The 25,086-nt window shown below is 37.4% G+C and overlaps 1 protein-coding gene and 1 pseudogene across 1 annotated transcript in view; both read left to right on the top strand.

The window, feature by feature from the left end:
* LOC123383979 overlaps positions 1 to 13,113 on the top strand; it is an 89,283-nt pseudogene extending 76,170 nt beyond the window's left edge.
* DGKB (diacylglycerol kinase beta) overlaps positions 1 to 25,086 on the top strand; it is a 945,456-nt gene that overhangs the window by 139,970 nt on the left and 780,400 nt on the right. The window contains exon 4 of the mRNA XM_045052433.1: positions 4,077 to 4,196. The gene's annotated coding sequence lies outside the window, so the exon portion shown is untranslated. The remainder of the gene's footprint in view (positions 1 to 4,076; positions 4,197 to 25,086) is intronic.

Here is a 25,086-nt window from a genome sequence, read left to right as displayed (position 1 = left end):
GAATCTAAAAAGAGTAGTATTTTCCTGTTGAATATTGTTTACTTAAATGTATTTCCAAATCCAGAATCTCATTATTAACCAATGTGCACATATGAACAAAAAGGTGACTAATTTAACTGACAGGTAAATACCGTATGTTCTTATTTTCAATCAACAGCTTATTAATAAGGAGATCAGTTTAAATGACCAACATCTTGAAAACCATAAATTAACTGTTGTTGGTTTGTAAACATGTCACCAAGGTAAATTACCAATTATAACCTGTGTATTTGGAATTGAATTGCAGCTAGAATAAGTTGTATTTAAAGACTATAATTTCCTTTCATTTTTATAAACCTATATTTTAATGAATTATCTATATTGATTAGATGTAAAAATGCCACAGTTTAAACTGTTCACCCTAACTAGAATTGAAACACTTTTTTTCATAATTATGATAGGTCTATAAATATCTGAAATACTTTATGCTTCCTATCCTATGTATGGTAAAATTCTCTTTTGCATACATTCTATAGATATTCAATTTTTAGAAAAAGATTTATTTTCAACAACTTTTTTCAAGTATAGAAAGTTATGTGTAAGAGGTTTTTAAAATAAGTTATGTATATAGATTATCTTCTCACATTTTATTTATGGATTTGAGTTTTTCTCAGTCATTTATTTTCTGTCATAAATGTTGTAAAAAAAAAGTATCAATTTCTGATAAGTAGTCACACCAATTCACCCCTGAGTTTTACTACAGTCTTTCAGTAGATGCTATGCATCCTCAAATATTTATTAATATATCTTTTTCAGTTAGATATGAATCAACTGTATATCTAGTACTGTGTCTTAAAGAAGTATATAGAATTTTAGTATTGGTATTTAATGACATTTATGTAGCCCCTTCATTCATTGGTAAACATTAATTGAGCTCCTACTCTTGTCACTCTTCTAGGATGACAAACAAGGCCAGCTTAACCCTCGGTGTCTTGAGGTTTTCACTGTATTAGAGGAAATGGCAATATAATAGTAAATAAATAAATATAATATTAGGTAGTCATTAGTGCCATAAAAATTTAAGTCAAGTAAAAAAGGTAGGGAATAATGGGAAAAATGGGTAGGAGGACTCTTTTAGCTCATGAAATCAGCCAAATAATTTATATGGGGGTGACATTTTTTTATGGGGGTGACATTTGATAGGTGCTACATAAAGGGATAGTGGACCATGCATGATCCTGCCTGTGCACCCCATCATTCTACCTCTTCTTCTGTAACTAAATTGTTTTATGGCACTAATTAATATTACATATATATTATATATGATATGTAATTATTATATATAAATGAATATGTTTTTTATTTTTATATATATGTAAAATTATTTTATTACCTGCTCCCTTAAGGACTTAAGGATGCCAGAGGTTAGTTCACTTTTGCTCATCATTGTATCCCTAGAGGGAATATTATAAATATATTTAGCTTTATAGATGGGGCAGCAAAGGTCCTTCATTGATCAGGTTTCTTAACCAAAATCATACAATCTAGTTAATAGGATGAGGAGGTAGGAAGAAGAAAATAAACATAAGTTGATGTTAATATGTGCCATGTATCATGTGTCATGATCGGTACTTTATATCTATTATCTAATTTAATTTTTTTTGTTTTTAAATTTTTTTAAATTTTCTTTTTTTTTCTTTTTTTTTAAATTTTTTTTAAATTTACATCCAAATTAGCATACAGTGCAACAATGATTTCAGGAGTGGATTCCTTAGTGCCCCTTACCCATTTAGCCTATCCACCCTCCTACAACCCCTCCAGCAACCCTCAGTTTGTTCTCCATATTTATGAGTCTCTTCTGTTTGTCCCCCTCCCTCTTTTTATATTATTTTTGTTTCCCTTCCCTTATGTTCATCTGTTTTGCTTCTTAAGGTCCTCATATGAGTGAAGTCATAGGATTTTTGTCTTTCTCTGACTGACTAATTTCACTTAGCATAATACCCTCCAGTTCCATCCACATAGTTGCAAATGACAAGATTTCATTCTTTTTGATTGCCAAGTAATACTCCATCATATATATATACATATATACCACATCTTCTTATTTATTTATTTATTTATTTATTTATTTATTTATTTATTTATTTTTTCAACATTTATTTATTTTTGGGACAGAGAGAGACAGAGCATGAACGGGGGAGGGGCAGAGAGAGAGGGAGACACAGAATCGGAAACAGGCTCCAGGCTCTGAGCCATCAGCCCAGAGCCCGACGCGGGGCTCGAACTCCCGGACCGCGAGGTCGTGACCTGGCTGAAGTCAGACGCTTAACCCACTGCGCCACCCAGGTGCCCCTATACCACATCTTCTTTATCCATTCATCCATCAGTGGATATTTGGGCTCTTTCCATACTTTGGCTATTGTTGACAGTAGTGCTATAAACACGGGGGTGCATGTATCCCTTCAAAACAGCACACTTGTATCCCTTGGATAAATGCCTAGTGGTAAAATTGCTGGGTTGTAAGGTAGTTCTATTTTTAGCTTTTTGAGGAACCTCCATACTGTTTTCCAGAGTGGCTGCACCAGCTTGCATTCTCATATCTAATTTAATTTTTAAAGCAACTGTTAATAGGCTGAATATTGGCCCCCTCAATATCCACATCCTCCTCCTCAGAACTTGTAAATGATACCTGACAACAAAAAGAGACTTTGCAGATGTAATTTAGCCAAGGACTTTGAGATGAATTCATGTGGGCCTGTGTAGTCAAAAGGGTTCTTATAAGAGGGAAATAGGAGATCAGAGAGAAAGCAGATGTGAATTTGGAAACAAGAGTTAAAAGTGGTGTGAGGAAGAGGCGTGAGCCAATGAATGTAGGTGGCCTCTAGAAGTTTTTTAAAAAGCAAGGAAATGGATAATCCCTGACAACCCCTAGAAGAAACCAGTCCTGTCAACATCTTGACTTTAGCGCAATACAACTGAATTGAGACTGATTTGGTCTCTAGAATTGAAGATAATACATTTGTGTTGTTCTAAGCCACCAAATTTGTGGTAATTTGTTACAGCACCTGTAGGAAATTCATACAGCAGCTCAGCTGGGGAACTCAGGTTAGGGTTAGGTAACTTGTTCAATAGTACAATACCTCTGTATTAGGAAGTTCAGTGTGGGGCACCGGGGTGGCTCAATTAAGAGTCCAGCTTCAGCTTAGGTCATGATCTCATGGTTCAGGAGTTCAAGCCCCACATCAGGCTCTGTGCTGATGTGTCAGAGCCTGGAGCCTGTTACGGATTCTGTGTCTCCCTCTCTCTCTGCCCATCCCCCCACTTGTGTGCTCTCTCTCTCTCTCTCTTTCTCTCTCTTAAAAAATAAATAATCTTAAAAAAAAAGAAAGTTAAGTGTTCTCTCCTATATTTGCAACCAGTATTCCAAAGCTTGTAATCAAGGCAGAAATTGCTCCTGTGTTTTAAATAGAATGTCAAGTAGCTACAAGCGACTCTATTTATAGTTCTTAATAAAATATGGTAGGGCAAGTTTTTTGCTTTGTTCTATTTTGTTGTTGTATTTGTATGGTTTGGTTTTGAAGGGAAAATATTTATTCATTACAAGTTTTCACAAACTCAGCGTCAAATACAGTTCTATATCAGAAACCAACTGCCCCAGTGGTCCAGCAGCCCTTTATTAATAAGATGTCCAGTAGTGTTCTTATCCCAAATGCTGTGTTTCTCTCTCTGCCAGACAGACCTAACACTTCCTAATCCTGCAATGATTGTATAGCAGTCACAACACTTACTGGGGCACCAAACCATTGCAAAGCCTTGTGCTTTAGGCTTGGAATGACTGAGTATTGGTGGCATAGCTGAAAATACTGTGACAATTTTTAAGGGGCAGCTTAGCTGTTGTCACAGTGAAGATGTCCCTTGTCACACAAGATGGCCCACCAGTGCTGTCAGTCTCACAGGTCTTAGGTCATAAACTCACCTGCTTCAGAATTCCATGATTTGGCTTGATGGGAGGAACAGCAGAGCTGAGCTTAGCCAGGGAGCAAGAATCTTCCTGCCCAGAGCTGACTTGTGCTCCTCCTCTGTTTGCCATGGCCTAGTTCATCCTGCCATCCAAGTTTGTCATCTGTTTGAGAGACTGGTCTCCAAGAGGAAAGACCTCCCCACTGTGAGGAGTCCATCAAGCAGACTTACAGCACCCAATCCACTTACATCTAGAGGTAAGTGAGGCCATGACCATAGGCCAGGGGTTTATATTTGTTGCGTCATCCTGAAATTGAACTCTTTGTCTAAGACGAACTAGCCTGTCCTGTGAATCTTCCTTGTTGCTGTTTTTGTTTGTTTGTTTTTGTTTGTTTTATCTGTTTTGTTTTGTTTTTTTGGTGCTGAAATCCAGGGTTGGTTGTTTTAATTAAATAGAAGAAGCCGTACCACATGCTTCTTCATATTTCATTTCACACGGGTCTTTTGTAAATCATGCCCACAGCCCAATCAGCCTGGGTAAGGTGTAGAAGACTTTATGAAAATAGGGAATTCATCTGGGTTGTTGAACTGTGAGCTCAAAAAGAAAGGACTAGGACATGTGGGCTTTTTCTCTTCCAAGGCAAGATAATCTAAGAAAAGCGTGCAGAGATTGGCAGTATCTTTACAAGAAGTAGACTGCGTCTCATACCATGATTGAATGCTTATGAGCGATAGAACCTTGCAGTCTCATCTTGTGGCTTCCCTTGGAGTAGAGCACAAGACAGTGCTTAAATGAGTCTCTTGCAGGATGGAGACATTTATGTACCTAAAGGCTTAAGCCTGTGTATTGCCATCAGTTTTCTGTGGGTGGGAGTATGGCTAGAAAGGTCCACAACTGCAAAGAGACCTAAGGTGTTGAAGTGGCTCGCATCCCGCCATTGGATATGCAAGGATTCACGGGGCTGATAGCTGCAGAATACAGTAGCCCAGCTTAAGTCTTCCTTTATGTGCCCCACAAAACAGGAAAGCCTGCCAAGAAGAGTCCCCACAGCTTAACACCCACATTACAGTACTATGCATTGTGGAGATCTTCACCAACCCACTGGAAAAATTCACTCATATGCCCTAGGAGAGTGAGTCATAGTGATTGAAAAGGAAATAGACGTGACTTAGAGTTTATGAGATTTGCATAATGCATCATCAGGGGGCAGGGAAGCTTCATCCAAAAAGAATGTTTAAGAGGAATAGCTGGTGTAAAAGAAAGGGGCTTCCAGAACATGCTTCTATCGAATTTAGTTCACTCAATACCCCAGTTACTGCACAAGTGTAGGACGGTGCAGCTAGAGCTTGGGACCAGACCTCCCCTATTGCTGTCAGGTTGTCTTCCTATGACAGTATATCAAGGTCTAATATCTATAGAAATCTAACATTACAATTTAGTCTCCAGTGTCTTGTTTGCAGTGAATATGCCTTTATGATACATTATACAGTGCACTGATGTTAGTGGTCATCTACCAGTTAGTGAATTGACAAATTCTCTACAAAATTTTCCTGCCTTAAAACATCAGATAAACTTTAGATTTCCTAGATGAGTGTTTTTCAATTTTTTCTCTTAATTTTTGGTTTGCCTAACTTGCCACACTTTGTTCTTGCTTGGAAGTTTTTTCCGTTTTTTCATGTAATAGTCAAGTGGGAGAGAGACTTGAGAAGATAATACGTTAAAAGATACACTTCCAGGAGCAAATTTAGGGTATTTTTGATAACCTAGGAACTATATTTTTGTGGTCTTTAGGGTTTATGATTTCAATTAAAGGAAAAGAGGGGAAAATGGAGAGCATTACTTTGTCTAAATGGTTTCTTGAAAAGTTCAGTCTCTTGAATGTCAACCAATAAAGATTGTCAATTTAAATAATTAAGTCCTTTGTAGGATATAGATGAAGAATAATAATGGGAAAGGAAAGACCTACCTTCAGTCATTAAATGGCCTAAAGACATTTAGAAGATAATTAAATAAAAGCATCTCCTGAACTCAAGACAAATTGAAACACTCAGCAAAGATGTTACACAAAATTGTCTTTGAAGTGAGAAAGCTCTCTTTGTCCTGTACCACTTGGAAATTGCTAAGAACCAGCATTTCTCAATTTTTCATTTCATACTTTAGATTTTATTTAAAAAAATAATAATCCAAGGCATTTAAGTTGAAATATGTCAGGTTTAATGCTGGATGTCTCTTTCTATTCTAATTAAATATCACACAAATATATATGTCCATCAAAAAATAAGTTTACAATAGATGTGTCTTAGAGGGCAGTAAAGGTATGTTCTTTGCACTGTTACAAAATAAAGAGTTCAGTAACAGAGTCACAGAGTTTCAGATCTGGTTGAGGTCTTAGGACTCATCTAGATGACTTCCCTCATGGTTGGATTCAGTTTTCCAAGGTTTCTCATCTAATCAGGGACAGAGTTTGAATTTGTTGCCATTTCTTCTGTCGCCTGTCCAGTGCACCCATCCTCTCTGAATAGCATTTGTCATTTTTTTTCTTGGTTCCAGTTAACACACACATTCATCCCCTTCCCATCCTTAGCTTCCCCACCTCCCCACCCAATGATACAAGATGGACTTTGGGACAAATTTTATTTTTTTATTTCTTATGTTAAAAATCCAAAATCATGTTGTTTGTGAAGTGCCTTTCCCCCTCCATTTTTGTCTACTTATTTTTTCTATTTGAAGCCTTGATTCCTTAATTTTTCACGCATTTGAGCCTCTTTGAACAGAGTACTGTGGGTAGGAGTTAGGGGTCAGTTTTAGGAGAATTGGGACAATCTGTATGAAGATGACAAACCAGAAATTTAGACAGTTTGACCCATTTTCTAATCACTCAACATGCTTACAGGATTTTGTTGTATTTTATGTCAAATTATGTACTCATACCAGTATGAAAACAAGATAATTCTGAACCAGTTTCCCTAATGTTTCTGCATGAGATAAAAGAGGCTACAGTGTATTAACAGTAGATTGAAAATGCAATGATGAAAAAAAAAAAGGCATTTGTTTCTTTCAACCAATAGTGTAAGATAGTACTTCTCAAAATAGGAGAACGGTTAGAAAAGAAGATTCTGGAACCTGACTCTAGATCTCCTGAAGCGGAAACTCTGGTACTGAGGACCAGCAATGCTTAAACAGATCCCTCAAGTGTGTCTGATGCTCACTACACTTTGAAGTCTATGGGGCAATTTCCCAACCCAGAGAGATGTAGGTGTGTGCCGTTAAGAAGGGGTACCTCTGCTCCACCTCGTCATGCAGAGACCCAAACTGACTGTATCTCTTCCATTCTCAACATACCCACATGAAAAGGCTGAGTGCACAGAGCAGTATATTGCGAAGTTCCATAGGACAGTTATTTTGCTTCTTACGTAATTTTTGAGGGAATTTCAGCACACTGTCATAGGCAACTGCAAGGGAGGCTGAGAAGTGTAAAATAGCTGATACGTAAGTGTAATGTAGCTCATAATATTCCCAGTTACTACAAGAGAGGGGCGAAAGGGGTTTTGGTAGACATCTGACAGTCTCTGAAACAATTACATAATTATATTTGGACAGAGAGATTTACTGGTGATGTGTTTGGTCTCTCCTTTTCCTTACATTCCTATTGATTGTTGCCTTCAGTCGGACACTTTAATTCTAGCATTACACAAGAGGAGTGCATCTTGGAAGCTGAATAAGAGGGTAATTCAAGAGAGACAAAACAGTTTACAGTGTCACATGCTGCTGAGAAATCAATGAAATGAGCACTAAAAATGTCCCCTAGATTCGGCAAAGTGGAGGCCATTGATCACCTTAGGAAGGATTATTCCATAAAATAATGGTACGTAAGCTGTGTTGGCATAGAGTACATTAGTAAATGCATAGGAGGTGAGAAAATGAAGACTGCAAAATATAAATAACTATTTTAAGAAAGACTGACTATGGAGTGGTGGAGAGATAGGGCTGTAAGCAAAGCCTGATATAGGATGGAGTCCTAGGAATGATTACTTATTAGTAGAAAAGATCTAGTTGAGGAGGTGTGGTTGAATACTCGAGTAAGGGGAGTTGGATAACATGCCTGAGACAGTCTAATGGGGTCCAAAAGCACAGGTAGATAGGAGGAGTGACCTTTTTTTTTAAAAAAAAATTAATGTTAATTTATTTTTGAGAGAGAGAGACAGAGTGTGAGCTGAGGAAGGGGCAGAGAGAGGGAGACACAGAATCCGAAGCAGGCTCCAGGCTCTGAGCTGTCAGCACAGAGCTCGACGCAGGGCTCAAACTCACAAGCTGGAAGATCACGACCTGAGCCTGAGCCGAAGTCAGATGCTTAACCAACTGAGCCACCCAGGAGCCCCAGGAGGCATGACCTTTGATAGAAAAAGAAAGAAAGAAAAAAGAAATCTACTTCTAACGTTACAAAAAAAGAAGGAGATGTATAGGGAAAGGGGGGAAAATTGAGGTAATCACTGGGGAGATTGAGAGAGAAGTTTCTAAAGGAACATAGATGGATTACTGAACAGTATTAGAGACCTATTTGAAGTCACTTTGCACAAATGTACATAAAATCGTAATAACATGTTAATGTTACATTGATTTGCTATATAATTTGAATGCTAACCAGCCCTAAAAATTACATTAATTAGTTTCTCTGTTATTTTTTTTTCCTTTTTAAAAACTTTTAAAAACTGGCCAAGGGTAGAAAAACTATGATATTTTATTTCTGCCTAATCCTGTTTAACTAATCTGTATTGGGAATTCCCTAGTCAGTAGGTTTATTACAAACATAGCACTTTGTGAAATTCAGTAATTCTCTCAAGGCTTCACAATAAACACTTACATAAGAGGTTTTTAAAAGTTGCCATCATTTCTCTATATTTTACGGAAATTTTAGAAAATTCTGAACAGAAACTTACCAAATGAACCAGTGCAGTGCTTCCTGCTTATAAAAAATTAATTAAGAAAACTGAGTGCCTAGTTTCACATTCATTTCCTGTGTCCAGAAAACGGAGGGGGGGGGGGCGGGAGGAATGGGCATTTCTTAATCATTAAATATATTTTTACAGGAATTCTCTAGGTGCCTGTAAGTTGAAGTGACCCGGGTGTGTATCCAATGCTATGCTCTCACCCTTGTGGTCTATTTTGAGGCATTTGAGTGTACTGTGAACATTACTAAAACCTACCATGTTGTTCTGAAAAGTTAACATCCTTTATTAGGATCTTACCCTCTGCGCTATTTTGAACCACCCTAATTGCTCCAAGTACCAAACAACGAGGGATAGCCCCTATACTAATTATTCAAATTAGCCAATCCTCAGGGAGGCTGCAAAATCTAACTAACCCACCCTGATAGCCATAGCACCCCTACACAGCTGCCCCCTACAACTCTGGTTTGCTTTTATCTATCCCTGGGTGCTCTGGTGGGCCCCATCTGGCAGCTATCTTTACTCAGTAGATGTAACAACAACAATAACAACAACAACAACAACAATCAGCCTTGTATCTACAGGAGTGTCAGTATCTTGTATCCTACCATTAAAAGAATTCTTCAAATCGTAAAAAAACATTTGTTACTTTAGCGATAACCACTGACTTTTGTATAACTTCTTGGGAGACTGCTCTTGACTTACTAACTGGTTCCAGACCGCAGAGGAAGAGACATTTGGTGTGGAATTGAAGCTTGTGCTTTTTGTCTTGTGGCCTGCTGCTCTGTCTGCTAGTGGTTGCCAAGTCTCAGAATATTAAAAATGAGCCATGCTAATTGGCTCACCTCTGGGGGCTCACCTCTGTGGACACACCTTTTCCATAGAAGTGATAGGCCACGAGCTCTGCTCTCTTGGGTCTTTGTTCTAGTGTGCTTCCAGTCACCCTGTGTTTGGCAGAAGCCTATTCCAGGGGTCTGTCACTTCTTTGACATTGTGTTTTTTTCATTATTCTTTGGGGCAGAACTCTCATTTGTCTATGTGTTTGATCAACTCCTGTGCAGAAGATGTTGGTTGGCTCCCCCACAGTAGAGAAACAGCACCTGGGTCTCCCATTGCTGTTGCTTAGGTGGGAGTAACAGCTAACTGTTTTCTTTGCTGCTGCATACCTTGTTGCTGTCACCAGGGAACTTTATACTTTCTAGATGTTCAGGGGCCTCGTAGGCTGCATCCTTGGAGACCAGCCACACAATGTATAATCCAAAGGAGGCCTCTCAGGCAAGGAAACTAATATCTCATCCCAACAACCGCCTTTGGAATACCTGCCAATTACCCTACTAAGTATTACAAGAACCCTAGCCAGTATGCCTGGACCTTTGTAAGTGCCCCCAACATAACATACAAAGGCACTGGTACTTCTGAGTGTTGCTTACTGCCCTGTCCCAAGGAGAGGCTGCTCTAGCTCTCAAGTGCAAACTCCACTCCTTTAGAGGTGGCCTGGGAAGGCTGGTGCAAGAGCCACCTGCCTACGAGGCAGGCGACTGGTCCCTTTTCCCTTTTCCCCATAACCACCTAGAAGTTTCACACTGTGAGTTATCACACAGAGACTGAAACTAAAATCACAACATTAGGTGGCCAGAAGCCCCAAAACAGGTAGAAAATAATGGAATACAAGGGAAAGAAATAAATGCAGATACAAGAAAAAAAAATTAAACTATATGTATGTGTAACTAAATTCCAGCAAAGGTCCAGAATTTGACCCAATTGGAAATCCAAAATTTACTGAAACAATGTTCGTAGCAACAAGATTTAAAAGATGCCGATTGCCTTTTTTGCCTCAATAACACAGTCTCTAACTTTGACAACTACTAAAATGTACCAATTGACAAAGCTTCAAGACTTAATCATAGTGGGTCTCAAATTTCAGTTTTACCAGAAATCCCATTAAATTTAAACATAGAACCCCCTATAACCTTAGAAGAGTAACTAAATATAAAATAGAGGAAACCTTAGAAGAACCCCCCCTAAATATAAAATAGAGGAAAAATGGAGAGAGAGAGAGAAAGAGGGCGGAAATGAGTGAGGAGAGAGAGAGAGAGAGAGAGAGAGAGAGAGAGAGAGAGAGAGAGAAGCGGGCTCACCTATAGCGGTGCTCATGTTTTTTACCTGAAGCAGGGCTTGTGCTCACCCAGTGAGGAGTTTGCCTTCACCTCTATGGGAAGCAAGACATCTTTTCCAGGTCACTCTCCAGAGTAACTCAACAGCTTTGCCATTATATAAAATGTTTACAGACTATATCTTAACTGCATCCACCATTCTCCATCAGCACGAGTAGGACATTACAGTGATGATATCCTCCTTCAAGGAGTTTTATTTAACACACTTATTTTTTTAAAGATACTTTTTTTAAAAGATTTTTTTCTAATTTTTAGGAGATTGCTACACCCACATGGGGCTCAAACTTACAACTCTGAGATCAAGAGTAGCGTGCTCCACCAACTGAGCCAACCAGGCACCTCAACACCCTCATTAAGGACATAAAAGTCCAACGTGTTTTAGTTTAGTCCTTTTTTTACATTCTGGAAGCAACGTATTCCTCATTTAGAGATTCTACTTAATCTTTCTGATGCTGCTACTTACAAATTAACCTACCTTAACTGGGATCCTCTCCAGCAAAAGGCTCTAAAATCTGCCCAAATTAAAATCAATAGGCCCCACAGGGGACAACTCCATAAAATGCAACTGGGTGACATATGGGGTTGAACCAGAATCATTCACTCTGGAAGAAGCCGTTACTGCCTGCACCTGGTCACCTCAAGTGGCGACACACATGGTTGTTTTCCTGTCCCTGCATGGGGATACCCAGGCCACTGTCTCTGACGTGGTGCCCTGTTTGATTATCACAGATGCATTCAACTGCAAATGCCATTCACTGAGATAGGAAATAGCCCAACTCAGTCCTGTCCCAGATACCTTCACTCAGTCCTTTACTCCCATGCCCCCCCCCCCCAGGAGGCTTTTCTCACTTGACCAGACTGCAGAGCTGAATACAAGGCCTAAAAGCTAGATATGCACCTGTGCAAGGTCATAGACAAGTTCATTTGTGACAATGAAGAGTGGCCAAGCCTTCATCAGGGACTCCCATCTTTGTTGCCTCATCCTGATCTACATGGGGAAAAGGTCATTTATTTTTGTATCTAGTGGCTGTGATTAATATTTAACACAAAATCAATTTAACACAAAGAAACATTTTGAATGCAAACATGAAAATCAGCAAAACAATATGAATGCCACTTTGAAAAGAAGGCCTTTAACAAACATCAGCAGCTGAAAATCCATCAGTGATGATAGAAAAATGAATCTGATATAATAGAATTCAAGTGAAACCATGAAAGATGTGGAAAGCACTCTGCTTCACCCAGTAGTCTAGAAGGACATGGGATGGTTCACAAGGGCTGCATGCATCAAAAGGGATGTTCCACTGTGGCAAAACATGTGAGACAAATCTACGAAAAAGGAACCAACATGGAAGTAATGTGGAAAACATTCAAACCCAAGGATGAAGGTAAGCAACATACAGAAATTCATGCCCCAGAAAGAGAATTGTGTCAACACCCAAGAAAAGACTGCGGTAGAAGTTGTGCTTAGTCTCCAGATCCATGTTTTCTTTTTTTGTGAGGAAAAACACCTGTTTAAGTGTGAAATTGATGGCTATTGCAAAAGATTTGCAATGAAACACTGTCTCATGAGGCATGCTGTTGTGTATGATCGTGACAAGAAGAAAATGAAGATCAAAATAAGAACATTTCATGAAGAATCCAGTGAATATATCCCTTCTGAAAGAAAACACCAACAAAGCTTATCTTAGCCTACAAAATGAAGACGCTGAATGGTATTGATCTCAATAGTTGCAATACTTACTCTCAGCTAAATATTAGATCATATTGCTCAGAGAATGACAAACTGATGGAGCTCAGTTATTTTCTCTCAGAAGCCCATTTCTCTTCATTGAAATCCTGATTTAGAAAAATCAAAAAATTGCTGAGACTCTCCTTAGTGTCCCGAGACTCCTTCACTATAGAGGCTTATCAGCCTCTTCTCAGGCCTCCCTGGTATCAGAACATCTACGACAGCCATAGGTTGCTGTTGGGCTTTAGATGGTAGCATCTAACCTTGGCTCTGTGCTCTACACCCTTAGAGCAAAAATTGCCATCCACTTACTGGCCCTTCCTAAAAATAATGACTCTCACAGATCTCTGAACCTATGACTCTCTACACCTAGTTGCCCATTATCCCTGGGTCATAAATGCATCATCTCTCAAGCCACACCTTGATACAGAACAGAGCCAAACCTGGGCCTTGTGGCACATTATACCTAGAGGAGCATGTGATCGCTCCTGTCCTCACTACCTTGTCAGATCTAGGATGCCGGATAAGATTATCGTTCTCCCAGACACCTTAACCACTTGGCATTCCCTTGGGATCAAATGAATGAATGACAGTGGGAGTTCATACACTATATGGATGGCATTGCTACTACCAAAGGGATGGAGCTCAGTTATATGGTGTTGCTTTGTATCCCCTAACTGGTGTGTCCCTGATAAAGTACCCTGCTCAAAAGTCAGCAAATTTGCCAAACTTCAGACAGTCATCTTGCCTCTGGATGTCCTGGTCAGCAAAATACCTCTACTATACATTTTTTAAAGAAATTATTGAGTCTTTGCCTAAGAGTTTTACCCTCTGTTCAGAGTAAGGAACTCTGTGAGCCTGTAGTCTCACACATACCCAAAATATAAATCAAGGTCACATGTATTTCTACATATTCTGAACCCAAATGCCTCGTCAAAACACTTCTTATCCCCTTTGGAGTTTCAGACACTTCTCAGAAAACAGTATAGGCCTACCTCTTTTTGTTGTGCTTTGCTTTATTGCACTTTGCATATATTGCATTTATTTGTTATTTGAAGATTCATGGCAACCCTGTGTCAAGCAGGTCTATCAGCACTATTTTTCCAGTAGCATTTGCTTACTTCATGTCTCTGTCATGTTTTGGTAATTCTCACAATATTTGAAACTTTTGCATTATTATTATTGTTATGGTGATCTTGATATTAGTATTGAAATTGTTTGGGGGCACCACAACCCCCCTCCCCAGGTAAGGTGGCAAATTTAGTTACCAAATGTGTGTCTTCTGAATGTTCCACTGCCTTGCCATTCCCCCATCTCTCTCCCTCTGTGGCCTCCCATTCCTTGAGACATGATATTGAAGTTAGGCCAATTAATAACCCTATAAGCACGTCTAAGTGTTGAAGTGAAAGGAAGAGTCAATCGATATGGCAAACTTAATTGTTGTCTTACTTTAAGAAATTGCCACAGCCATCCCAGCCTTTAGCAACCACCACCCTGATCAGTCAAAAGCCATCAATATCCAGTCAAGGCCCTCCTCCAGCACAAAGATTACAACTTGCTGAACGTTCAGATGAGATTTATTCTCTTTTAGCAATTAAGGATTTTTTAAATTGAATTTTAGTTAACCTACAGTTCAATATTGGTTTCAGGAGTAGAATTGAGTGATTTATAATTTACACCTCCCTCCGTAAACCTTCAGTTTGTTTTCTATCATTAAGAGTCTCTTGTGGTTTGTTTCCCTCTCTTCTGTTTCTCCCCCTTTCCCATATATTCATCTGTTTTGTTTCTTAATCTCCACATATGAGTGAAGTTTATGGTATTTGTCTTTCTCTGGTTGACTTGTTTCACTTAGCATAATACATTCTAGCTCTATCCATGCTGTTGCAAATGGCAAGATTTCATTCTTTTTGATGGCTGTGTAATATCCCACTGTCTATATCCCACATCTTTTTTATCCATTCATCAGTTGGTAGACATGTGGACTCTCTCCATAGTTTGGCTATTGTTGATAATGTTGCTTTAAATATTGTGGTGCGTGTACCCCTTCAAATCTGTATCTTTTTTAATACTTTGCGTAAAAATCCAATAGTATAATTGCTGGATCATAGAGTAGTTCTGTTTTTAGTTTCTTGATGAACTTCCATACTGTTCTCCAGAGTGGCTGCACCACTTTGCATTCCTACCAGCAGTGCAAGAGGGTTCCCCTCTCTCCATGTCCTCGCCAACATCCGTTGTTTCTTGTGTCGTTAATTTTAGCTATTCTGATTGGTGTGAGGTGATACTGCATTATGGTTTTGATTTGTATTTCTCTGACAATGAGTGATATTGAGCATCTTTTAATGTCTGTTAGCCATCTGGATGTCTTCTTCGGAAAAATGTCTATTCATGTCTTCTGCCCATTTCTTAACTGGATTATTTGTGTTTTTTTTGTTTGTTTGTTTGTTTGTTTGTTTTGAGTTTGATAAGTTCTTTATAGATTTTGAATACTACCCCTTTATCCGATATGTTGTTTGCAAATATTTTCTCCCATTCGGTAGGCTACCTTTTAGTTTTGTTGATTGTTTCCTTCACTGCACAGAAGCTTTTTATCTTGATGAAGTCCCAACAGTTCATGTTTCTTTTTCTCCTTGGCCTTTGGCAACATGTATCATAAGAATTTGCTCTGGCCGAGGTCAAAGAGGTTGCTGCCTGTGTTCTTCTCTCAGCTTCTGATGGTTTCTTGTCTCACATTTAGGTCTTTCATCCATTTTTAAATTTATTTTTGTGTATGGTGTAAGAAAGTGGTCCAGTTTCATTCTTCTGCGTTTTGCTCTCTAGTTTTGCCAACACCATTTGTTGAAGACACCGTCCTTTTTCCATTGGATATTCTTTCCTGCTTTGTCAAAGATTAGTTGACCATATATTTGTGGAAGCGATAAAATATTGTTTAATTAAAATATATTCAGTGTATTTACACATAATGCTATTGCGCACTTAACAGAATTTGGTAGAGTATAAACATAATTTTTATATGCACTAGGAAACCAGACATTCATTTGACCTTGCTTTTATTGTGGTACTTTATTGCTGTGGTCTAGAACCAAACTTTCATTATCTCCAAGGTATGACTATATTGGGCGCTTAAACCCATCTAATAAAACATTTCCCCAATAGATCCCAGAGGCCTAGTGGGCTCCTCAAAAAACTCTCCTTTGAGTTACACAATAAGCTACTAAATGGTGTCTGTCTTACCCCAGGCGTTAGTCTGTCTCAACTCAAGGCCCTTTAGCCAATTCATACTACACACCAATTAAAACAAAAATAAAAACAAAACAAACAAAAACAAACAAAACCTTCCTAAAGATCTTTCCCGTATTTAAAGGTGGAATATACCTGGCCTACGTGTGTATAAACACACCTTAATGGTGTCTTCTTCTATTATTTTTTATTCAGATTTTTAATTCTGCCGCCATCCCATATTGCTGGAGGCCAGATCTGGGGTACATACTCTCCTGGAACCTGTTAACCATAGGTTGTCCCATGGGCCAGGATTCTGTCCATCTGATACAGGATTCATTTGAGCCTAAATTTCTACCACTTTAAAAATCTATGTCAATATGCAGGTTATAAGGGATGGATGCTTAATTCCTACAATACTTCTTATTCCCTCCAGAAAATTAAAATTACTCTTTCAGAGCCTTTCCAACAGATAGTGCACACTAACACAAAGGAGATAGAAAACTTGACTTCATAAATAAGATAAAAATAACTCTCAGAGATAATAAAATCAACACCATATCCCATAATGATAAAACAATACCTCATTGGTAATAATCAAGCCAGAGGAAAATCAACATCAGACAACCTAGGTCTGTCAAGTGCAGCTATACATCATTCTGTTGACTGTTGATTTCATTGCTGTCGGTCTGGAGGCTTTCATTGGTTTGCAATCCAAAGGCTCAAACCCTCCAAGTAAACCACTGTTTCCTGGCTTGTCCATCACCAACCAAACCAAAAACTGAGTGAAAGCATCCATAGCAATTGGCTAAATTGGGGACCTGCCTACAGGAATAATGCTGGAGCTCCAAACACAGTCACAGATATTTTAATTGACAAACATGACATCCTATTAACTCCATGTGCCCAAATCTGATCATATGATTTAAAACCTATCTGCAGTAGAATCTCCCGCATTACCCATGTAGACCAAACCTTGAACACTTGGGAGCCTTTAGATTTGACCACCCTTAGAGATTTAATTGTGCCAGTCAGTTTCTGGTACATTAGTCCAGTCATGGCCATATCCTTGATACAAGCATCATCTTTGCTAGCTGTGTACCCACAAAACCTTGAATTAAAAGATACTTATAATTCAAGCTTTCAAGCCCAGCATTGCCTTCATTTTCAGATTTTACAGAGACTTAGCCTTGCTATAATACCATAAATCCACAAAAACAAAGCCCCCATCAACTCAAGTGCTCATCCACTTAAAAAGGATACTCCAGTACCATATCCAAACCATATTGCCCTAGCCAGAAGCTTGCTCTTAGAGAAGACATCACTTCACATAACTTTGCATGGGACAAAGACCTCACCATTGGAAATGACTTTGCGTTCTGTGCCAGAGACAACTTCTCCCCAGACACTGAGACTACCATACCAGCAAAACCCATGGGTTGCCTCTGTTATCCCCTGAGATGATGATAAATTGAAAATGGGACACTTATTACTTTTTAAATTATTATTAGAAATTATATTATGTTTCCAGAGCTTGCTGTTTGCTTTGTCCATGTTTATGTCCCTTGTGCTCTATCTATACTTTTACACCTGAGGGTAAATTTTATAGAGGTCCCTACTATCTGTGCCATTCTAAAGATTAATTCAGATTATTGATTCTCCCAGTAGGTAACTGCCTTACCCTTTGATTGGACCTCCTATTCCCCTCCAGAGCCTTCTCCTACTTCCCCCCTCCCTCCAGTCTGTCGCCACAACCTCCCACTCACCACAGCCACCCCTTTATCCTAGTTAGAAACAAATACTATTAACCTTTACACATACTTTACTGAACTATCAGTTTATAACCTCCAACAACAAAACTGCTCTACCTACCATCTTGACTCAAGAAACACCAAGATATTATTATTATAAAAATATATAATTCATACTTTAACAAACTTTACAATTCCACCATGATATTGTTAGAGACCCAAAGATTTCAGATCTAGGAAGATATATTATCTATTTTTTTTAACATGATGTGACTTATTTTTATTTGCTTTGGGGCAATTATAAGAAAACTATGTACAAGTAGTACCCCCTCATTATGCAGTTATAACAAACAGTGTCTCCAGATATTGGCAAAATTTCCTAGCCTGCATTTGGGAAGCCCTGGTCTATCATAATTTCTTAATTGGGATTGCAAAGGGACTGATAATGACTAAACTTAAATGATGCAATGCAAAATGTACGTTTTATTGAACAGTATAAATATGGCCATATATATGTTTCTATAGATGTAAATATAACATATAAATATGCTACTGACTGTATTCATCCAATACTGCTTTTGGTCTCCAATCCCACACTTAATAAATTTGAGATGGTATGGCATAAAGTAAATATTCAGAACTTCAAATGTCAAGTCAGGGACTTGTGAAATTTTCTTAAATGGAAATAAAATCCTTTATTAACAATGAATCAAAATTAGCTCTATGAAAGCTATATTTGGGGAGGAAAAAATTCCCCTTCTACTTTGTAGGTTCTTTAGCTGGTCTAATAATCAAATTAACATAAAATAGGTTAGTATCAGAAAAACAAATTCTATTATGTACGTGCAGGTGCATCATAAGGATAGAAGACCCAAAGATGAGCTGAGCAATTGAGGATTATATGCCATCTTGAGCTAAAGGATGGGAAAGGGGCCTGAGGCTTCCAAGGGGAGGAGGGCAATTAGCGCACATGACAAAGCAGCAGTTTTGGGAGACTTATTCTCACCCTGTCTTAATTAATAGAGCCCTGAATAAGCACATAATTTTTAATCAACTGAAAGATAGTTCTTTCAATGCAGACAGATCATTACATTTGACCACATCTAAGTCACCATTGTTGTAGTAAAATTACAGGGTGACAAAGTAGCAATGCTACTTTTCAGAGTAACTAATGAGAATGATCACTGAAACAAATCTCTAACTGAAAAGTAATCCAGTTGTGATTTTCATAGTTTATCTTCCACAAACTGGTAGATTTTACACAAATCAGGTGAGTTCTGCTTTGCCCAAAGAGGCTTTATTTTAATTAGAATTAATTACTTTTAGATAAGGAATTTATCACTGGTCAGATTCACACCTTCATAAAAGGCATTAAAGTCTTCTCAAAACGAGGTTGCTCAATCAGTTGCAGTGTCCTGGATTGGAGGAGGGAGTAATTTTCTTCAGCATGAGATCCCATACTTATCAACATCTGTGGTTCATTATGAATTATTATTTTGAAAATCCTGTAATTTTGTATGAAAAACTCAATTATTGTATCAGAGTTTGGTGTTAAAATAATATACTTATTAAAAGAAAACATTTTATTTTTTTAAATGTTTATTTATTTTTGAGAGAGAGACAAAGTGTGAGCAGGGGAGAGGCAGAGATAGAGGGAGACCCAGAATCTGAAGCAGGCTCCAGGCCCTGAGCTGTCAGCACAGAGCCCGATGTGGGGCTCCAACCCACGAACACTGAGATCATAAACTGAGCCAAAGTCTGATGCTTAACCAACTGAGCCACCCAGGCCCCAGAAAACATTTTACATATACAAAAAGTAACCTTTTTGTGTGTATATATTTTTCATTCTTAATGGGCTAGTGACCTAAAAATAGGGGTTCTCTGTTCATCTCTAAGATGCTCTGACAGTGTTGTTCTCACTGCTTATTGTGAAGTCAGTCTACAAAGACATGGACGGAGAGATAATTGAACCACTAAATGTAACATCTGAAGTTTCAGTAACATCCCTTTGGCATAAAAGGTTATGCCTGAAAGTGTTTTGCCAAGACCGCGAGGGATTGAATCCAGAATTCAGGACTGTCACCCCCATATCACTCTGGGAGTCCAAAAAAAATTAAAAAGGATTTAACAAAATAATTAAACTGAGCTCATGACTTGAGGAGCTTTTGTATTTGGCAAAGGCACTTGGGAGCAGAATCTTCCTTAGCAACCGGTTAATCATGATCTCTTGGCTATGTTCACCATCATCCATTCACACACTTGTGTTTTTATCTACATTTCACAGATACATATATTCTTACGTTAGTCTATATTTTTGCATGCTTTATTTATGTAAAGCTCATTTACCTGTAATATATTAAACAGTACATTTTACAGCATTTTGAAATGTAAAATGCACCAGGAATCAGCACTGATATTTTTCTCAGATAAATCGCTGCAGTGATTACCATGAAGTACATTGATGTCACTATCACTATGACAACATTATGACAAGAACTAGTCACTCTAAGCTACCTAGTAAAGGGAACTGTCATCTATATTTCTGAATAAAATATAATACATATTAGGACCTCTGCTTTCTTACATAAATTTGTACCTTAATGATTAGGGAGTATTGAATTACAATTGGATGAAGAAACAATTCATGTTAATGTCTCTCGAAAGGTAAGATTTGAATATTTGAAGAATGTATACTTTAACTTTTCAGTCAGTTAGAAAGGAAGCAATTGTTTTATCATTATGGTATGAGCCTATTTGATGCAATAAATGACTTCTTTTTACCTGCTTTTTTATATTTTCACATTTAAAAAAACACAATGCAGTGATACCAACAAATATTCTAAATAGGTGAACTTTGGGATCTATTTGAAGGTTTTTACACGAAGCAATATTAGAATGTTTCAGGATACTGCATAGTTTTTAATTTTCAGCTTCTTATGAAAGAAGTGAGTCACCCTTTTGTACTGTTCCATTTTTAATTAAGCAAGGATTCAAACTCATTTCTCCTTTGTGAACTCTAAAAATCACTTGACTCTTATGTATTCTCTGTCTCCCTCCCCCTAGCCCCACCCAGGGTTGTCCTATAGAAAATAAATGAAGGCGGACTAGAACCTTAGGAAGAAAATATTAGTTGTCACAAACACCATTCATCTAGAAATGCACTGTTGCCAATATTTTTGGATCATTTATGCTCAATTTTGTACTTGTTTTAGTTTGTACAGTAGAGTGTCAGCATTCTGACATTTGCTGTTTAGAGAACTATATTACCACATGATATGACATGAAACAGTTGACAAATGGCAATTTTCCCAGTAATGTTTGCCTTTTTATTTGATCTGAGCCAAATCAGAAACTCTTTAGAGGAATTCCTTCCTTGTAAGATTTTATAGGTTTATAAAAAGAAAAAACAAAGGTATAATCTGTCTTGATTTTAAAAGCCTACTTTCCATTTGGGGCAATTAAGAAATATGTCTATATTGGACATAATATGTATATATGGGCTGTAATCTTAGCGATGGACACTGTGTTCTCTTATAACTTCTTAATTGTAAAATTCTTAATGAACATGATTGAGAGGCTACTTCATTTTTTGTAATGCATCATTTGGTGCCAGAGACACTGAAAGAAAAGCAGAAACATTCTTGGTGCAGGGTGTATTATTCCAAGTATATTATCTGATGCAAAACTTAATTATGTTTTTGGTGTTACTCAAGTACCTACTTAGAACAACTGAGGAAGACCAACAATTCTTTAAAAAATTGAAAATGGATAATATTCATTATAAGCAGCCTGAGGTTCCTCTGAGAAATGATATGATTAGCTTAATATGCAATTCGTATTTTGTTGTATCAGTCTTTGTATTAGAACTCAGTTGTACCTATTCTGATTATACTATTTTTAACTAAATGTTTCTTGTTTTTCAAATTATGCTGACTGTAGGTGTTATACACCATCTAAACTAAGAAAAAAATTTCATTTCAATAGAAGACATTTTGAATATGCCTCAATAGCATTTTTGACCAAAAAATAAACATAAATAAACGTAAATATAAAGAGAAGGAATGCAATAAAAATTTTATTGGTTATTTAGAAGCATCAAGCCGAGATGATGTCAACTTGTATTTTAATGAAAAAAAAAACTTTAAAATTGATTGCTTTAAGGGATTTGTTTTCATAAGGCATAATTTCCTTGCAATTTGTAGTTTCTATTTTAAAATAAGCCTTTAGCTGAGCATATTGCATATCACTTAAAAAAAATTTGCTCGACACCATCCATCTAGCCTATTTTTATCATGTAATAAGACAAGCATTAGATTTCCTGTATCTTATATAAAGTTAACCTACTTTCTACAACCCCCCCAACCACCACATGTACACAAATGTACACACATGCTTTTGTGTTTATTTTTCTCTCTATTTCAAATTATATGTTTTACCATAATATCATTTTTTACATCTCTCCTTTAATTCTTGCAGAAGTAAACAAATTTAAAATTTGGTTCCCTAAGAACAACTCTTTATTTGAAGATTTAAGCAACAGATTTTTTTAAATCTTTCAGAGAACCGGGACATCAAAATCATATTCTTACAAAAGGAGTTCAAATATTAAGAAATAGTTTAGATCTAATAGAATATTAGTCAGATGTTAAAGTAATCACTTTAATGTGATGATTATTCCCTCATCTAGTGTTTTAAATTTACTGGAGTTCAGTGATGTTATAGCAAGTCGGAAATAGAAGGCAGGAAGGTAATCTTTTTTCTTCTTTTGGATTTAAAAAGAAATGTTTTAACATTTTGCTTTAAAAAGAAAATGTTTTTGTTAATCTGGAAATAAATAAAAATTGCTGCTTATAAACGTAGGACAAAAAGACAGCAATATCTCTTTGTCACATGGACTCTGAGTTACTCTAGTTTGTCAGTGTAATTTCAGGAGGCAGCTTTTAGAGTGCATAAGGAATCCTGACATTTCACAAGATACTTAATCTAAAATGGAAACCCTTTTTTAGTATGCATATTAAAGTGAGAGTATATATCAAGCCTTAATTTATTTGCAGTTCACTGTAAAAATGACATTTGTGAGTAGAATGGCAGGGACTCCAGCCACCGATTTCTATCATATCCAGATCCTAAGACAAAGTAGCTGTCATTATTTTACTAAAGCACTATCATCTTGATTTATCTTAAAATTACATTTAGTATTCTTTTATAAGCAAGTTTAGGCAAGGCTGTGACTTTAAAAAAAATTGAAGGCTTTCATCAATCCAGGAATTTTTACACAGACCGTATTGTATTTGATGATGTTAATGAACTTATTTTTCCTTTCTTTTTCCGGAATAAACCTAATTTGTTTCCCAAATGTTTGTTTTAAATTTAGTTGATTCTGTGGTGCAGTTAAGATGTGGAAGATAAGCTAGATATTTTTATTCACCTACAAATCTTAACCCAAGTAATTGTTTAAAAAAGTACTATATTTAGTGTTCATAAAATATAGCTTGTGGCCAGAGTTTTTGGCCAAAAATATACCATAAACCTTTTGTTAGTATTTATGCCTAAGTGAGAAAGAAGGCAGGAAACTTTATTTTCTTCAATGTAAGTGAGGTTTTCCCCTCTCTATTATCTCAGAGTTCAGTACGCATAGGACCCCCTTGGAATATATTTATTTATGATTACATTTTCCATGAGACCAGTCATTCTCTAGCCTCTGAAATACACAGGCCTTATTTACTTATCTGTTAGGAAATATTTACTTATTCACTATCTGTCTGGAAATATTTTGAGTTGAACAGAAGCAGCAAAAGAATAGCTCCACCTGCAGATGCTGTTCCACTGAGAAATTAATCCTAACAATTGAAACCATCACTGAGGGAGCCCCGGCTTATATTTCTTCTCATTGTGATACGACAGTTTACCTTATTTGACTCCTTGGGATAAGGAAAGAAAAAGACTGTTTTTCATTCAGATTTCCATTTAAAACTTCACTTTAGGGGTGTCTGGGTGGTTCAGTAGGTTGATTGTCCGAATCTTATTTTCAGCTCAGGTTACCCCAGGGTCATGGGATCGATACCCATGTCAGCTTCCGTGCTGAGCATGTAGCCTGCTTAAGATTCTTTTTCTCTCTCTCTCTGCCCCCTCCCCCACTCCCACTCTCTCTGTCTCTCTCTAAAATAAAAGGAATCTTTTTTTAATTTAAAACTTCACTTTAGGACTTTACACAAAAATGGTTCAGGATTCCTCTACTCCCTGTCCTGTATTCTATTTCCATCCTAGTATATATGGTTGATCTGCACTCCAGACTGAGATCCATAAATGGTCTTCACGGCAGGGGGAGTTTAGGGCTACCTTTTGGAAGATAGACTCTAGGAATACTACACAGTATGTTATCAACAAGATTTGAACCCCCGTTAAAACAAGATCAAATAAAAATATAGCCTTTTAAGGGACAATTTATAAAAAAGACAATCATGGGGGCGCCTGGGTGGTGCAGTCGGTTAAGCGTCCGACTTCAGCCAGGTCACGATCTCGCGGTCCGGGAGTTCGAGCCCCGCGTCAGGCTCTGGGCTGATGGCTCAGAGCCTGGAGCCTGTTTCCGATTCTGTGTCTCCCTCTCTCTCTGCCCCTCCCCTGTTCATGCTCTGTCTCTCTCTGTCCCAAAAATAAATAAACGTTGAAAAAAAAATTAAAAAAAAAATTCTTAAAAAAGACAATCATGCAACTTTGGGGAATGGGCTGGAAAATTCGAGGGACAATTTTGTCTGCTTTTGTGTGTGTGTGATTGAAGATGTGTACATTTTGAGGATGATCTGTATGTATTTGCCTTTTTCTCCTCCAAATAATTCATTCATTTCCTTTTTCGCTTGTTTCAATTATTTTTTTTTCTTTTATTCATTCAACTAACATTTAGTGAGCATTGTAGCATTGTGGGCCACTTTATTTTTTATTATATTTGCCAAACTTTTTTCCCATCTCCAGACTTTACCTTTTCCTATTATCCTAGTTGATTTCTTCACAACATTTGTCACTGCTTGAAACCATCTTATTTGTTTTTTGTTTTGCTACATTGTCTGTTTCCCTCTACCAAATATAAGCTTCCTGAGAAAAATAAATTCTATGTGTTGTTCAATGCTGAATTTCTCAGATCTAGAGACTTGCCTGGCATCTAGTGTTGATGGTAAATACTAGCAATAATAATACCAACAACAACAATCAATAGGAGCTAACTTTTGCTAGAATTTTAACATGTTTGTTTAATAAATGAAAAGAATGAAAGATTGAAGTCATACCATAGGATTCCTTGAGATGAGTGAGGCCCACATTATGTTACTGGACT

Source organism: Felis catus, chromosome A2 (assembly GCF_018350175.1).
Source record: "Felis catus isolate Fca126 chromosome A2, F.catus_Fca126_mat1.0, whole genome shotgun sequence".
In the NCBI taxonomy this organism is placed as follows: domain Eukaryota; kingdom Metazoa; phylum Chordata; class Mammalia; order Carnivora; family Felidae; genus Felis; species Felis catus.
This window is presented reverse-complemented; position numbering and strand designations above follow the sequence as displayed.